We start from the raw sequence: 16431 nt of genomic DNA, 5'->3' as shown, positions 1-16431 counted from the left end.
CTGTTTCGCGCCCTCTGTTTCAGCCCCTCTGTTTCAGCCCCTCTGTTTCAGTCCCTCTGTTTCTCGCCCTCTGTTTCTCTCCCTCTGTTTCAGACCCAAAGCTTCTCGCCCTCTGTTTCAGCCCCTCTGTTTCAGCCCCTCTGTTTCAGCCCCTCTGTTTCAGCCCCTCTGTTTATCGCCCTCTGTTTCTACCCTCTGTTTCTCGCCCTCTGTTCAGCCCCTCTGTTTCTCGCCCTCTGTTTCAGCCCCTCTGTTTCAGCTCCTCTGTTTCAACCCCTCCATTTCAACCCCTCTGTATCTCGCCCTCTGTTTCAGCCCCTCTGTTTCTCGCCCTCTGTTTCTGCCCCTCTGTTTCTCGCCCTCTTTATCAGCCCCTCTGTTTCAGCCCATCTGTTTCAGCCCCTCTGTTTCAGCCCCTCTGTTTCTCGCATTCTGTTTCTCACCCTCAGTTTCAGCCCCTCTGTTCCTCGCACTCTGTTTCAGCCCCTCTATTTCAGCCCCTCTGATTCAGCCCCTCTGATTCAGCCCCTCTGTTTCTCGCCCTCTGTTTCAGCCCCTCTGTTTCAGCTCCTCTGTTTCAGCCCCTCTGTTTCTCGCCCTCTGTTTCAGCCCATCTATTTCTCGCCCTCTGTTTCAGCCCCTCTGTTTCAGCCCCTCTGTTTCTCGCCCTCTGTTTCAGCCCCTCTGTTTCAGCCCCTCTGTTTCAGTCCCTCTGTTTCTCGCCCTCTGTTTCTCGCCCTCTGTTTCAGCCCCTCTGTTTCAGCCCCTCTGTTTCAGTCCCTCTGTTTCTCGCCCTCTGTTTCTCGCCCTCTGTTTCAGCCCCTCTGTTTCTCGCCCTCTGTTTCATCCCCTCTGTTTCTCGCCCTCTGTTTCAGCCCCTCTGTTTCAGCCCCTCTGTTTCAGACCCTCTGTTTCTCGCCCTCTGTTTCAGCCCCTCTGTTTCTCGCCCTCTTTTTCAGCCCCTCTGTTTCTCGCCCTCTGTTTCAACCTCTCTGTTTCTCGCACTCTGTTTCAGCCCCTCTGTTTCTCGCCCTCTGTTTCAGCCCCTCTGTTTCAGCCCCTCTGTTTCTCGCCCTCTGTTTCAGCCCCTCTGTTTCTCGCCCTCTGTTTCAGCCCCTCTGTTTCAGCCCCTCTGTTCCAGTCCCTCTGTTTCTCGCCCTCTGTTTCTCTCCCTCTGTTTCAGACCCTCAGCTTCTCGCCCTCTGTTTCAGCCCCTCTGTTTCAGCCACTCTGTTTCAGCCCCTCTGTTTCAGCCCCTCTGTTTCTCGCCCTCTGTTTCAGCCCCTCTGTTTCTCGCCCTCTGTTCAGCCCCTCTGTTTCTCGCCCTCTGTTTCAGCCTCTCTGTTTCTCGCTCTCTGTTTCAGCCCCTCTGTTTCAGCTCCTCTGTTTCAGCCCCTCTATTTCAACCCCTCTGTTTCTCGCCCTCTGTTTCAGCCCCTCTGTTTCTCGCCCTCTGTTTCAGCCCCTCTGTTTCTCGCCCTCTGTTTCAGCCCCTCTGTTTCTCGCCCTCTGTTTCAGCCCCTCTGTTTCAGCCCCTCTGTTTCTCGCCCTCTGTTTCAGCCCCTCTGTTTCGCGCCCTCTGTTTCAGCCCCTCTGTTTCAGTCCCTCTGTTTCTCGCCCTCTGTTTCTCTCCCTCTGTTTCAGACCCAAAGCTTCTCGCCCTCTGTTTCAGCCCCTCTGTTTCTCGCCCTCTGTTTCAGCCCTTCTGTTTCAGCCCCTCTGTTTCTCGCCCTCTGTTTCAGCCCCTCTGTTTCTCGCCCTCTGTTTCAGCCCCTCTGTTTCAGCACCTCTGTTTCAGTCCCTCTGTTTCTCGCCCTCTGTTTCTCTCCCTCTGTTTCAGACCCTCAGCTTCTCGCCCTCTGTTTCAGCCCCTCTGTTTCAGCCACTCTGTTTCAGCCCCTCTGTTTCAGCCCCTCTGTTTCTCGCCCTCTGTTTCAGCCCCTCTGTTTCTCGCCCTCTGTTCAGCCCCTCTGTTTCTCGCCCTCTGTTTCTGCCCCTCTGTTTCTCGCCCTCTTTATCAGCCCCTCTGTTTCAGCCCATCTGTTTCAGCCCCTCTGTTTCAGCCCCTCTGTTTCTCGCATTCTGTTTCTCACCCTCAGTTTCAGCCCCTCTGTTCCTCGCACTCTGTTTCAGCCCCTCTATTTCAGCCCCTCTGATTCAGCCCCTCTGATTCAGCCCCTCTGTTTCTCGCCCTCTGTTTCAGCCCCTCTGTTTCAGCTCCTCTGTTTCAGCCCCTCTGTTTCTCGCCCTCTGTTTCAGCCCATCTATTTCTCGCCCTCTGTTTCAGCCCCTCTGTTTCAGCCCCTCTGTTTCTCGCCCTCTGTTTCAGCCCCTCTGTTTCAGCCCCTCTGTTTCAGTCCCTCTGTTTCTCGCCCTCTGTTTCTCGCCCTCTGTTTCAGCCCCTCTGTTTCAGCCCCTCTGTTTCAGTCCCTCTGTTTCTCGCCCTCTGTTTCTCGCCCTCTGTTTCAGCCCCTCTGTTTCTCGCCTTCTGTTTCATCCCCTCTGTTTCTCGCCCTCTGTTTCAGCCCCTCTGTTTCAGCCCCTCTGTTTCAGACCCTCTGTTTCTCGCCCTCTGTTTCAGCCCCTCTGTTTCTCGCCCTCTTTTTCAGCCCCTCTGTTTCTCGCCCTCTGTTTCAACCTCTCTGTTTCTCGCCCTCTGTTTCAGCCCCTCTGTTTCTCGCCCTCTGTTTCAGCCCCTCTGTTTCAGCCCCTCTGTTTCTCGCCCTCTGTTTCAGCCCCTCTGTTTCTCGCCCTCTGTTTCAGCCCCTCTGTTTCAGCCCCTCTGTTCCAGTCCCTCTGTTTCTCACCCTCTGTTTCTCTCCCTCTGTTTCAGACCCTCAGCTTCTCGCCCTCTGTTTCAGCCCCTCTGTTTCAGCCACTCTGTTTCAGCCCCTCTGTTTCAGCCCCTCTGTTTCTCGCCCTCTGTTTCAGCCCCTCTGTTTCTCGCCCTCTGTTCAGCCCCTCTGTTTCTCGCCCTCTGTTTCAGCCTCTCTGTTTCTCGCTCTCTGTTTCAGCCCCTCTGTTTCAGCTCCTCTGTTTCAGCCCCTCTATTTCAACCCCTCTGTTTCTCGCCCTCTGTTTCAGCCCCTCTGTTTCTCGCCCTCTGTTTCAGCCCCTCTGTTTCTCGCCCTCTGTTTCAGCCCCTCTGTTTCAGCCCCTCTGTTTCTCGCCCTCTGTTTCAGCCCCTCTGTTTCGCGCCCTCTGTTTCAGCCCCTCTGTTTCAGTCCCTCTGTTTCTCGCCCTCTGTTTCTCTCCCTCTGTTTCAGACCCAAAGCTTCTCGCCCTCTGTTTCAGCCCCTCTGTTTCTCGCCCTCTGTTTCAGCCCTTCTGTTTCAGCCCCTCTGTTTCTCGCCCTCTGTTTCAGCCCCTCTGTTTCTCGCCCTCTGTTTCAGCCCCTCTGTTTCAGCACCTCTGTTTCAGTCCCTCTGTTTCTCGCCCTCTGTTTCTCTCCCTCTGTTTCAGACCCTCAGCTTCTCGCCCTCTGTTTCAGCCCCTCTGTTTCAGCCACTCTGTTTCAGCCCCTCTGTTTCAGCCCCTCTGTTTCTCGCCCTCTGTTTCAGCCCCTCTGTTTCTCGCCCTCTGTTCAGCCCCTCTGTTTCTCGCCCTCTGTTTCAGCCTCTCTGTTTCTCGCTCTCTGTTTCAGCCCCTCTGTTTCAGCTCCTCTGTTTCAGCCCCTCTATTTCAACCCCTCTGTTTCTCGCCCTCTGTTTCAGCCCCTCTGTTTCTCGCCCTCTGTTTCAGCCCCTCTGTTTCTCGCCCTCTGTTTCAGCCCCTCTGTTTCAGCCCCTCTGTTTCTCGCCCTCTGTTTCAGCCCCTCTGTTTCGCGCCCTCTGTTTCAGCCATCTGTTTCAGCCCCTCTGTTTCAGTCCCTCTGTTTCTCGCCCTCTGTTTCTCTCCCTCTGTTTCAGACCCAAAGCTTCTCGCCCTCTGTTTCAGCCCCTCTCTTTCAGCCCCTCTGTTTCAGCCCCTCTGTTTCAGCCCCTCTGTTTCTCGCCCTCTGTTTCAGCCCCTCTGATTCTCGCCCTCTGTTCAGCCCCTCTGTTTCTCACCCTCTGTTTCAGCCCCTCTGTTTCAGCTCCTCTGTTTCAGCCCCTCTATTTCAACCCCTCTGTTTCTCGCCCTCTGTTTCAGCCCCTCTGTTTCTCGCCCTCTGTTTCAGCCCCTCTGTTTCTCGCCCTCTTTATCAGCCCCTCTGTTTCAGCCCATCTGTTTCAGCCCCTCTGTTTCAGCCCCTCTGTTTCTCGCATTCTGTTTCTCGCCCTCAGTTTCAGCCCCTCTGTTTCTCGCCCACTGTTTCAGCCCCTCTATTTCAGCCCCTCTGATTCAGCCCCTCTGTTTCAGTCCCTCTGTTTCTCGCCCTCTGTTTCTCTCCCTCTGTTTCAGACCCTCAGCATCTCGCCCTCTGTTTCAGCCCCACTGTTTCAGCCACTCTGTTTCAGCCCCTCTGTTTCAGCCCCTCTGTTTCTCGCCCTCTGTTTCAGCCCCTCTGTTTCTCGCCCTCTGTTCAGCCCCTCTGTTTCTCGCCCTCTGTTTCAGCCTCTCTGTTTCTCGCTCTCTGTTTCAGCCCCTCTGTTTCAGCTCCTCTGTTTCAGCCCCTCTATTTCAACCCCTCTGTTTCTCGCCCTCTGTTTCAGCCCCTCTGTTTCTCGCCCTCTGTTTCAGCCCCTCTGTTTCTCGCCCTCTGTTTCAGCCCCTCTGTTTCTCGCCCTCTGTTTCAGCCCCTCTGTTTCAGCCCCTCTGTTTCTCGCCCTCTGTTTCAGCCCCTCTGTTTCGCGCCCTCTGTTTCAGCCCCTCTGTTTCAGCCCCTCTGTTTCAGTCCCTCTGTTTCTCGCCCTCTGTTTCTCTCCCTCTGTTTCAGACCCAAAGCTTCTCGCCCTCTGTTTCAGCCCCTCTGTTTCAGCCCCTCTGTTTCAGCCCCTCTGTTTCAGCCCCTCTGTTTATCGCCCTCTGTTTCAGCCCCTCTGTTTCTCGCCCTCTGTTCAGCCCCTCTGTTTCTCGCCCTCTGTTTCAGCCCCTCTGTTTCAGCTCCTCTGTTTCAACCCCTCCATTTCAACCCCTCTGTATCTCGCCCTCTGTTTCAGCCCCTCTGTTTCTCGCCCTCTGTTTCTGCCCCTCTGTTTCTCGCCCTCTTTATCAGCCCCTCTGTTTCAGCCCATCTGTTTCAGCCCCTCTGTTTCAGCCCCTCTGTTTCTCGCATTCTGTTTCTCACCCTCAGTTTCAGCCCCTCTGTTCCTCGCACTCTGTTTCAGCCCCTCTATTTCAGCCCCTCTGATTCAGCCCCTCTGATTCAGCCCCTCTGTTTCTCGCCCTCTGTTTCAGCCCCTCTGTTTCAGCTCCTCTGTTTCAGCCCCTCTGTTTCTCGCCCTCTGTTTCAGCCCATCTATTTCTCGCCCTCTGTTTCAGCCCCTCTGTTTCAGCCCCTCTGTTTCTCGCCCTCTGTTTCAGCCCCTCTGTTTCAGCCCCTCTGTTTCAGTCCCTCTGTTTCTCGCCCTCTGTTTCTCGCCCTCTGTTTCAGCCCCTCTGTTTCAGCCCCTCTGTTTCAGTCCCTCTGTTTCTCGCCCTCTGTTTCTCGCCCTCTGTTTCAGCCCCTCTGTTTCTCGCCCTCTGTTTCATCCCCTCTGTTTCTCGCCCTCTGTTTCAGCCCCTCTGTTTCAGCCCCTCTGTTTCAGACCCTCTGTTTCTCGCCCTCTGTTTCAACCTCTCTGTTTCTCGCCCTCTGTTTCAGCCCCTCTGTTTCTCGCCCTCTGTTTCAGCCCCTCTGTTTCAGCCCCTCTGTTTCTCGCCCTCTGTTTCAGCCCCTCTGTTTCTCGCCCTCTGTTTCAGCCCCTCTGTTTCAGCCCCTCTGTTCCAGTCCCTCTGTTTCTCGCCCTCTGTTTCTCTCCCTCTGTTTCAGACCCTCAGCTTCTCGCCCTCTGTTTCAGCCCCTCTGTTTCAGCCACTCTGTTTCAGCCCCTCTGTTTCAGCCCCTCTGTTTCTCGCCCTCTGTTTCAGCCCCTCTGTTTCTCGCCCTCTGTTCAGCCCCTCTGTTTCTCGCCCTCTGTTTCAGCCTCTCTGTTTCTCGCTCTCTGTTTCAGCCCCTCTGTTTCAGCTCCTCTGTTTCAGCCCCTCTATTTCAACCCCTCTGTTTCTCGCCCTCTGTTTCAGCCCCTCTGTTTCTCGCCCTCTGTTTCAGCCCCTCTGTTTCTCGCCCTCTGTTTCAGCCCCTCTGTTTCTCGCCCTCTGTTTCAGCCCCTCTGTTTCAGCCCCTCTGTTTCTCGCCCTCTGTTTCAGCCCCTCTGTTTCGCGCCCTCTGTTTCAGCCCCTCTGTTTCAGTCCCTCTGTTTCTCGCCCTCTGTTTCTCTCCCTCTGTTTCAGACCCAAAGCTTCTCGCCCTCTGTTTCAGCCCCTCTGTTTCAGCCCCTCTGTTTCAGCCCCTCTGTTTCAGCCCCTCTGTTTCTCGCCCTCTGTTTCAGCCCCTCTGTTTCTCGCCCTCTGTTTCAGCCCCTCTGTTTCAGCCCCTCTGTTTCTCGCCCTCTGTTTCAGCCCCTCTGTTTCGCGCCCTCTGTTTCAGCCCCTCTGTTTCAGCCCCTCTGTTTCAGTCCCTCTGTTTCTCGCCCTCTGTTTCTCTCCCTCTGTTTCAGACCCAAAGCTTCTCGCCCTCTGTTTCAGCCCCTCTGTTTCAGCCCCTCTGTTTCAGCCCCTCTGTTTCAGCCCCTCTGTTTATCGCCCTCTGTTTCTACCCTCTGTTTCTCGCCCTCTGTTCAGCCCCTCTGTTTCTCGCCCTCTGTTTCAGCCCCTCTGTTTCAGCTCCTCTGTTTCAACCCCTCCATTTCAACCCCTCTGTATCTCGCCCTCTGTTTCAGCCCCTCTGTTTCTCGCCCTCTGTTTCTGCCCCTCTGTTTCTCGCCCTCTTTATCAGCCCCTCTGTTTCAGCCCATCTGTTTCAGCCCCTCTGTTTCAGCCCCTCTGTTTCTCGCATTCTGTTTCTCACCCTCAGTTTCAGCCCCTCTGTTCCTCGCACTCTGTTTCAGCCCCTCTATTTCAGCCCCTCTGATTCAGCCCCTCTGATTCAGCCCCTCTGTTTCTCGCCCTCTGTTTCAGCCCCTCTGTTTCAGCTCCTCTGTTTCAGCCCCTCTGTTTCTCGCCCTCTGTTTCAGCCCATCTATTTCTCGCCCTCTGTTTCAGCCCCTCTGTTTCAGCCCCTCTGTTTCTCGCCCTCTGTTTCAGCCCCTCTGTTTCAGCCCCTCTGTTTCAGTCCCTCTGTTTCTCGCCCTCTGTTTCTCGCCCTCTGTTTCAGCCCCTCTGTTTCAGCCCCTCTGTTTCAGTCCCTCTGTTTCTCGCCCTCTGTTTCAGCCCCTCTGTTTCTCGCCCTCTGTTTCATCCCCTCTGTTTCTCGCCCTCTGTTTCAGCCCCTCTGTTTCAGCCCCTCTGTTTCAGACCCTCTGTTTCTCGCCCTCTGTTTCAGCCCCTCTGTTTCTCGCCCTCTTTTTCAGCCCCTCTGTTTCTCGCCCTCTGTTTCAACCTCTCTGTTTCTCGCCCTCTGTTTCAGCCCCTCTGTTTCTTTGCCCTCTGTTTCAGCCCCTCTGTTTCAGCCCCTCTGTTTCTCGCCCTCTGTTTCAGCCCCTCTATTTCTCGCCCTCTGTTTCAGCCCCTCTGTTTCAGCCCCTCTGTTCCAGTCCCTCTGTTTCTCGCCCTCTGTTTCTCTCCCTCTGTTTCAGACCCTCAGCTTCTCGCCCTCTGTTTCAGCCCCTCTGTTTCAGCCACTCTGTTTCAGCCCCTCTGTTTCAGCCCCTCTGTTTCTCGCCCTCTGTTTCAGCCCCTCTGTTTCTCGCCCTCTGTTCAGCCCCTCTGTTTCTCGCCCTCTGTTTCAGCCTCTCTGTTTCTCGCTCTCTGTTTCAGCCCCTCTGTTTCAGCTCCTCTGTTTCAGCCCCTCTATTTCAACCCCTCTGTTTCTCGCCCTCTGTTTCAGCCCCTCTGTTTCTCGCCCTCTGTTTCAGCCCCTCTGTTTCTCGCCCTCTGTTTCAGCCCCTCTGTTTCTCGCCCTCTGTTTCAGCCCCTCTGTTTCAGCCCCTCTGTTTCTCGCCCTCTGTTTCAGCCCCTCTGTTTCGCGCCCTCTGTTTCAGCCCCTCTGTTTCAGTCCCTCTGTTTCTCGCCCTCTGTTTCTCTCCCTCTGTTTCAGACCCAAAGCTTCTCGCCCTCTGTTTCAGCCCCTCTGTTTCAGCCCCTCTGTTTCAGCCCCTCTGTTTCAGCCCCTCTGTTTCTCGCCCTCTGTTTCAGCCCCTCTGTTTCTCGCCCTCTGTTCAGCCCCTCTGTTTCTCGCCCTCTGTTTCAGCCCGTCTGTTTCAGCTCCTCTGTTTCAGCCCCTCTATTTCAACCCCTCTGTTTCTCGCCCTCTGTTTCAGCCCCTCTGTTTCTCGCCCTCTGTTTCAGCCCCTCTGTTTCTCGCCCTCTTTATCAGCCCCTCTGTTTCAGCCCATCTGTTTCAGCCCCTCTGTTTCTCGCCCTCAGTTTCAGCCCCTCTGTTTCTCGCCCTCTGTTTCAGCCCCTCTATTTCAGCCCCTCTGATTCAGCCCCTCTGATTCAGCCCCTCTGTTTCTCGCCCTCTGTTTCAGCCCCTCTGTTTCAGCTCCTCTGTTTCAGCCCCTCTGTTTCTCGCCCTCATTCAGCCCCTCTGTTTCTCGCCCTCTGTTTCAGCGCCTCTGTTTCTCGCCCTCTGTTTCAGCCCATCTATTTCTCGCCCTCTGTTTCAGCCCCTCTGTTTCAGCCCCTCTGTTTCAGCCCCTCTGTTTCTCGCCCTCTGTTTCAGCCCCTCTGTTTCTCGCCCTCTGTTCAGCCCCTCTGTTTCTCGCCCTCTGTTTCAGCCCCACTGTTTCAGCTCCTCTGTTTCAGCCCCTCTATTTCAGTCCCTCTGTTTCTCGCCCTCTGTTTCAGCCCATCTATTTCTCGCCCTCTGTTTCAGCCCATCTGTTTCAGACACTCTGTTTCTCGCCCTCTGTTTCAGCCCCTCTGTTTCTCGCCCTCTGTTTCAGCCCCTCTGTTTCTCGCCCTCTGTTTCAGCCCCTCTGTTTCAGCCCCTCTGTTTCAGCCCCTCTGTTTCTCGCCCTCTGTTTCAGCCGCTCTGTTTCAGCCCCTCTGTTTCAGTCCCTCTGTTTCTCGCCCTCTGTTTCTCTCCCTCTGTTTCAGCCCCTGTGTTTCTCGCCCTCTGTTTCATCCCCTCTGTTTCTCGCCCTCTGTTTCAGCCCCTCTGTTTCAGCCCCTCTGTTTCAGCCCCTCTGTTTCAGACCCTCTGTTTCTCGCCCTCTGTTTCAGCCCCTCTGTTTCTCGCCCTCTTTTTCAGCCCCTCTGTTTCTCGCCCTCTGTTTCAACCTCTCTGTTTCTCGCCCTCTGTTTCAGCCCCTCTGTTTCTCGCCCTCTATTTCAGCCCCTCTGTTTCAGCCCCTCTGTTTCTCGCCCTCTGTTTCAGACCCTCTGTTTCTCGCCCTCTGTTTCAGCCCCTCTGTTTCAGCCCCTCTGTTTCAGTCCCTCTGTTTCTCGCCCTCTGTTTCTCTCCCACTGTTTCAGACCCTCAGCTTCTCGCCCTCTGTTTCAGCCCCTCTGTTTCAGCCCCTCTGTTTCAGCCCCTCTGTTTCAGCCCCTCTGTTTCTCGCCCTCTTTTTCAACCTCTCTGTTTCTCGCCCTCTGTTTCAGCCCCTCTGTTTCTCGCCCTCTGTTTCAGCCCCTCTGTTTCAGCCCCTCTGTTTCTCGCCCTCTGTTTCAGCCCCTCTGTTTCTCGCCCTCTGTTTCAGCCCCTCTGTTTCAGCCCCTCTGTTTCTCGCCCTCTGTTTCAGCCCCTCTGTTTCGCGCCCTCTGTTTCAGCCCCTCTGTTTCAGCCCCTCTGTTTCAGTCCCTCTGTTTCTCGCCCTCTGTTTCTCTCCCTCTGTTTCAGACCCAAAGCTTCTCGCCCTCTGTTTCAGCCCCTCTGTTTCAGCCCCTCTGTTTCAGCCCCTCTGTTTCAGCCCCTCTGTTTCTCGCCCTCTGTTTCAGCCCCTCTGTTTCTCGCCCTCTGTTCAGCCCCTCTGTTTCTCGCCCTCTGTTTCAGCCCGTCTGTTTCAGCTCCTCTGTTTCAGCCCCTCTATTTCAACCCCTCTGTTTCTCGCCCTCTGTTTCAGCCCCTCTGTTTCTCGCCCTCTGTTTCAGCCCCTCTGTTTCTCGCCCTCTTTATCAGCCCCTCTGTTTCAGCCCATCTGTTTCAGCCCCTCTGTTTCAGCCCCTCTGTTTCTCGCGTTCTGTTTCTCGCCCTCAGTTTCAGCCCCTCTGTTTCTCGCCCTTTGTTTCAGCCCCTCTATTTCAGCCCCTCTGATTCAGCCCCACTGATTCAGCCCCTCTGTTTCTCGCCCTCTGTTTCAGCCCCTCTGTTTCAGCTCCTCTGTTTCAGCCCCTCTGTTTCTCGCCCTCATTCAGCCCCTCTGTTTCTCGCCCTCTGTTTCAGCCCCTCTGTTTCTCGCCCTCTGTTTCAGCCCATCTATTTCTCGCCCTCTGTTTCAGCCCCTCTGTTTCAGCCCCTCTGTTTCAGCCCCTCTGTTTCTCGCCCTCTGTTTCAGCCCCTCTGTTTCTCGCCCTCTGTTCAGCCCCTCTGTTTCTCGCCCTCTGTTTCAGCCCCTCTGTTTCAGCTCCTCTGTTTCAGCCCCTCTATTTCAGTCCCTCTGTTTCTCGCCCTCTGTTTCAGCCCATCTATGTCTCGCCCTCTGTTTCAGCCCATCTGTTTCAGACACTCTGTTTCTCGCCCTCTGTTTCAGCCCCTCTGTTTCTCGCCCTCTGTTTCAGCCCCTCTGTTTCTCGCCCTCTGTTTCAGCCCCTCTGTTTCAGCCCCTCTGTTTCAGCCCCTCTGTTTCTCGCCCTCTGTTTCAGCCGCTCTGTTTCAGCCCCTCTGTTTCAGTCCCTCTGTTTCTCGCCCTCTGTTTCTCTCCCTCTGTTTCAGCCCCTGTGTTTCTCGCCCTCTGTTTCATCCCCTCTGTTTCTCGCCCTCTGTTTCAGCCCCTCTGTTTCAGCCCCTCTGTTTCAGCCCCTCTGTTTCAGACCCTCTGTTTCTCACCCTCTGTTTCAGCCCCTCTGTTTCTCGCCCACTTTTTCAGCCCCTCTGTTTCTCGCCCTCTGTTTCAGCCCCTCTGTTTCTCGCCCTCTGTTTCAGCCCCTCTGTTTCAGCCCCTCTGTTTCTCGCCCTCTGTTTCAGCCCCTCTGTTTCTCGCCCTCTGTTTCAGCCCCTCTGTTTCAGCCCCTCTGTTTCAGTCCCTCTGTTTCTCGCCCTCTGTTTCTCTCCCTCTGTTTCAGACCCTCAGCTTCTCGCCCTCTGTTTCAGCCCCTCTGTTTCAGCCCCTCTGTTTCAGCCCCTCTGTTTCAGCCCCTCTGTTTCTCGCCCTCTTTTTCAACCTCTCTGTTTCTCGCCCTCTGTTTCAGCCCCTCTGTTTCAGCTCCTCTGTTTCAGCCCCTCTATTTCAACCCCTCTGTTTCTCGCCCTCTGTTTCAGCCCCTCTGTTTCTCGCCCTCTGTTTCAGCCCCTCTGTTTCTCGCCCTCTTTATCAGCCCCTCTGTTTCAGCCCGTCTGTTTCAGCCCCTCTGTTTCAGCCCCTCTGTTTCTCGCATTCTGTTTCTCGCCCTCAGTTTCAGCCCCTCTGTTTCTCGCCCTCTGTTTCAGCCCCTCTATTTCAGCCCCTCTGATTCAGCCCCTCTGATTCAGCCCCTCTGTTTCTCGCCCTCTGTTTCAGACCCTCTGTTTCTCGCCCTCTGTTTCAGCCCCTCTGTATCAGCTCCTCTGTTTCAGCCCCTCTGTTTCTCGCCCTCATTCAGCCCCTCTGTTTCTCGCCCTCTGTTTCAGCGCCTCTGTTTCTCGCCCTCTGTTTCAGCCCATCTATTTCTCGCCCTCTGTTTCAGCCCCTCTGTTTCAGCCCCTCTGTTTCAGCCCCTCTGTTTCTCGCCCTCTGTTTCAGCCCCTCTGTTTCTCGCCCTCTGTTTCAGCCCCTCTGTTTCTCGCCCTCTGTTTCAGCCCATCTATTTCTCGCCCTCTGTTTCAGCACCTCTGTTTCAGCCCCTCTGTTTCAGTCCCTCTGTTTCTCGCCCTCTGTTTCAGCCCATCTAGTTCTCGCCCTCTGTTTCAGCCCATCTGTTTCAGACCCCCTGTTTATCGCCCTCTGTTTCAGCCCCTCGGTTTCTCGCCCTCTGTTTCAGCCCCTCTTTTTCTCGCCCTCTGTTTCAGCCCCTCTGTTTCAGCCCCTCTGTTTCAGTCCCTCTGTTTCTCGCCCTCTATTTCCAGCCCTCTGTTTCAGCCCCTCTGTTTCAGCCCCTCTGTTTCAGTCCCTCTGTTTCTCGCCCTCTGTTTCTCGCCCTCTGTTTCAGCCCCTCTGTTTCTCGCCCTCTGTTTCAGCCCCTCTGTTTCTCGCCCTCTGTTTCAGCCCCTCTGTTTCAGCCCCTCTGTTTCAGACCCTCTGTTTCTCGCCCTCTGTTTCAGCCCCTCTGTTTCTCGCCCTCTTTTTCAGCCCCTCTGTTTCTCGCCCTCTGTTTCAACCTCTCTGTTTCTCGCCTCTGTTTCAGCCCCTCTGTTTCTCGCTCTCTGTTTCAGCCCCTCTGTTTCAGCCCCTCTGTTTCTCGCCCTCTGTTTCAGCCCCTCTGTTTCTCGCCCTCTGTTTCAGCCCCTCTGTTTCAGCCCCTCTGTTTCAGTCCCTCTGTTTCTCTCCCTCTGTTTCTCTCCCTCTGTTTCAGACCCTCAGCTTCTCGCCCTCTGTTTCAGCCCCTCTGTTTCAGCCACTCTGTTTCAGCCCCTCTGTTTCAGCCCCTCTGTTTCTCGCCCTCTGTTTCAGCCCCTCTGTTTCGCGCCCTCTGTTCAGCCCCTCTGTTTCTCGCCCTCTGTTTCAGCCTCTCTGTTTCTCGCTCTCTGTTTCAGCCCCTCTGTTTCAGCTCCTCTGTTTCAGCCCCTCTATTTCAACCCCTCTGTTTCTCGCCCTCTGTTTCAGCCCCTCTGTTTCTCGCCCTCTGTTTCAGCCCCTCTGTTTCTCGCCCTCTGTTTCAGCCCCTCTGTTTCTCGCCCTCTGTTTCAGCCCCTCTGTTTCAGCCCCTCTGTTTCTCGCCCTCTGTTTCAGCCCCTCTGTTTCGCGCCCTCTGTTTCAGCCCCTCTGTTTCAGCCCCTCTGTTTCAGTCCCTCTGTTTCTCGACCTCTGTTTCTCTCCCTCTGTTTCAGACCCAAAGCTTCTCGCCCTCTGTTTCAGCCCCTCTGTTTCAGCCCCTCTGTTTCAGCCCCTCTGTTTCTCGCCCTCTGTTTCAGCCCCTCTATTTCTCGCCCTCTGTTCAGCCCCTCTGTTTCTCGCCCTCTGTTTCAGCCCCTCTGTTTCAGCTCCTCTGTTTCAGCCCCTCTATTTCAACCCCTCTGTTTCTCGCCCTCTGTTTCAGCCCCTCTGTTTCTCGCCCTCTGTTTCAGCCCCTCTGTTTCTCGCCCTCTTTATCAGCCCCTCTGTTTCAGCCCATCTGTTTCAGCCCCTCTGTTTCAGCCCCTCTGTTTCTCGCATTCTGTTTCTCGCCCTCAGTTTCAGCCCCTCTGTTTCTCGCCCTCTGTTTCAGCCCCTCTATTTCAGCCCCTCTGATTCAGCCCCTCTGATTCAGCCCCTCTGTTTCTCGCCCTCTGTTTCAGACCCTCTGTTTCTCGCCCTCTGTTTCAGCCCCTCTGTTTCAGCTCCTCTGTTTCAGCCCCTCTGTTTCTCGCCCTCATTCAGCCCCTCTGTTTCTCGCCCTCGGTTTCAGCGCCTCTGTTTCTCGCCCTCTGTTTCAGCCCATCTATTTCTCGCCCTCTGTTTCAGCCCCTCTGTTTCAGCACCTCTGTTTCACCCCTCTGTTTCAGCCCCTCTTTTTCTCGCCCTCTGTTTCAGCCCCTCTGTTTCTCGCCCTCTGTTCAGCCCCTCTGTTTCTCGCCCTCTGTTTCAGCCCCTCTGTTTCAGCTCCTCTGTTTCAGCCCCTCTATTTCAGTCCCTCTGTTTCTCGCCCTCTGTTTCAGCCCATCTATTTCTCGCCCTCTGTTTCAGCCCCTCTGTTTCAGACCCTCTGTTTCTCGCCCTCTGTTTCAGCCCCTCAGTTTCTCGCCCTCTTTTTCAGCCCCTCTGTTTCTCGCCCTCTGTTTCAACCTCTCTGTTTCTCGCCCTCTGTTTCAGCCCCTCTGTTTCTCGCCCTCTGTTTCAGCCCCTCTGTTTCAGCCCCTCTGTTTCTCGCCCTCTGTTTCAGCCCCTCTGTTTCAGCCCCTCTGTTTCAGCCCCTCTGTTTCAGCTCCTCTGTTTCAGTCCCTCTGTTTCTCGCCCTCTGTTTCTCTCCCTCTGTTTCAGACCCTCAGCTTCTCGCCCTCTGTTTCAGCCCCTCTGTTTCAGCCACTCTGTTTCAGCCCCTCTGTTTCAGCCCCTCTGTTTCTCGCCCTCTGTTTCAGCCCCTCTGTTTCTCGCCCTCTGTTCAGCCCCTCTGTTTCTCGCCCTCTGTTTCAGCCTCTCTGTTTCTCGCTCTCTGTTTCAGCCCCTCTGTTTCAGCTCCTCTGTTTCAGCCCCTCTATTTCAACCCCTCTGTTTCTCGCCCTCTGTTTCAGCCCCTCTGTTTCTCGCCCTCTGTTTCAGCCCCTCTGTTTCTCGCCCTCTGTTTCAGCCCCTCTGTTTCTCGCCCTCTGTTTCAGCCCCTCTGTTTCAGACCCTCTGTTTCTCGCCCTCTGTTTCAGCCCCTCTGTTTCGCGCCCTCTGTTTCAGCCCCTCTGTTTCAGCCCCTCTGTTTCAGTCCCTCTGTTTCTCGCCCTCTGTTTCTCTCCCTCTGTTTCAGACCCAAAGCTTCTCGCCCTCTGTTTCAGCCCCTCTGTTTCAGCCCCTCTGTTTCAGCCCCTCTGTTTCAGCCCCTCTGTTTCTCGCCCTCTGTTTCAGCCCCTCTGTTTCTCGCCCTCTGTTCAGCCCCTCTGTTTCTCGCCCTCTGTTTCAGCCCCTCTGTTTCAGCTCCTCTGTTTCAGCCCCTCTATTTCAACCCCTCTGTTTCTCGCCCTCTGTTTCAGCCCCTCTGTTTCTCGCCCTCTGTTTCAGCCCCTCTGTTTCTCGCCCTCTTTATCAGCCCCTCTGTTTCAGCCCATCTGTTTCAGCCCCTCTGTTTCAGCCCCTCTGTTTCTCGCGTTCTGTTTCTCGCCCTCAGTTTCAGCCCCTCTGTTTCTCGCCCTCTGTTTCTCGCCCTCTGTTTCAGCCCCTCTTTTTCAGCCCCTCTGTTTCAGTCCCTCTGTTTCTCGCCCTCTGTTTCTCGCCCTCTGTTTCAGCCCCTCTGTTTCTCGCCCTCTGTTTCATCCCCTCTGTTTCTCGCCCTCTGTTTCAGCCCCTCTGTTTCAGACCCTCTGTTTCAGACCCTCTGTTTCTCGCCCTCTGTTTCTCGCCCTCTTTTTCAGCCCCTCTGTTTCTCGCCCTCTGTTTCAACCTCTCTGTTTCTCGCCCTCTGTTTCAGCCCCTCTGTTTCTCGCCCTCTGTTTCAGCCCCTCTGTTTCAGCCCCTCTGTTTCTCGCCCTCTGTTTCAGCCCGTCTGTTTCTCGCCCTCTGTTTCAGCCCCTCTGTTTCAGCCCCTCTGTTCCAGTCCCTCTGTTTCTCGCCCTCTGTTTCTCTCCCTCTGTTTCAGACCCTCAGCTTCTCGCCCTCTGTTTCAGCCCCTCTGTTTCAGCCACTCTGTTTCAGCCCCTCTGTTTCAGCCCCTTTGTTTCTTGCCCTCTGTTTCAGCCCCTCTGTTTCTCGCCCTCTGTTCAGCCCCTCTGTTTCTCGCCCTCTGTTTCAGCCTCTCTGTTTCTCACTCTCTGTTTCAGCCCCTCTGTTTCAGCTCCTCTGTTTCAGCCCCTCTATTTCAACCCCTCTGTTTCTCGCCCTCTGTTTCAGCCCCTCTGTTTCTGGCCCTCTGTTTCAGCCCCTCTGTTTCTCGCCCTCTGTTTCAGCCCCTCTGTTTCGCGCCCTCTGTTTCAGCCCCTCTGTTTCATCCCCTCTGTTTCTCGCCCTCTGTTTCAGCCCCTCTGTTTCGCGCCCTCTGTTTCAGCCCCTCTGTTTCAGCCCCTCTGTTTCAGTCCCTCTGTTTCTCGCCCTCGTTTCTCTCCCTCTGTTTCAGACCCAAAGCTTCTCGCCCTCTGTTTCAGCCCCTCTGTTTCAGCCCCTCTGTTTCAGCCCCTCTGTTTCAGCCCCTCTGTTTCTCGCCCTCTGTTTCAGCCCCTCTGTTTCTCGCCCTCTGTTTCAGCCCCTCTGTTTCTCGCCCTCTTTATCAGCCCCTCTGTTTCAGCCCATCTGTTTCAGCCCCTCTGTTTCAGCCCCTCTGTTTCTCGCATTCTGTTTCTCGCCCTCAGTTTCAGCCCCTCTGTTTCTCGCCCTCTGTTTCAGCCCCTCTATTTCAGCCCCTCTGATTCAGCCCCTCTGATTCAGCCCCTCTGTTTCTCGCCCTCTGATTCAGCCCCTC

Source organism: Chiloscyllium punctatum, chromosome 22 (genome assembly GCF_047496795.1).
Source record: "Chiloscyllium punctatum isolate Juve2018m chromosome 22, sChiPun1.3, whole genome shotgun sequence".
NCBI lineage: Eukaryota > Metazoa > Chordata > Chondrichthyes > Orectolobiformes > Hemiscylliidae > Chiloscyllium > Chiloscyllium punctatum.
This window is presented reverse-complemented; position numbering follows the sequence as displayed.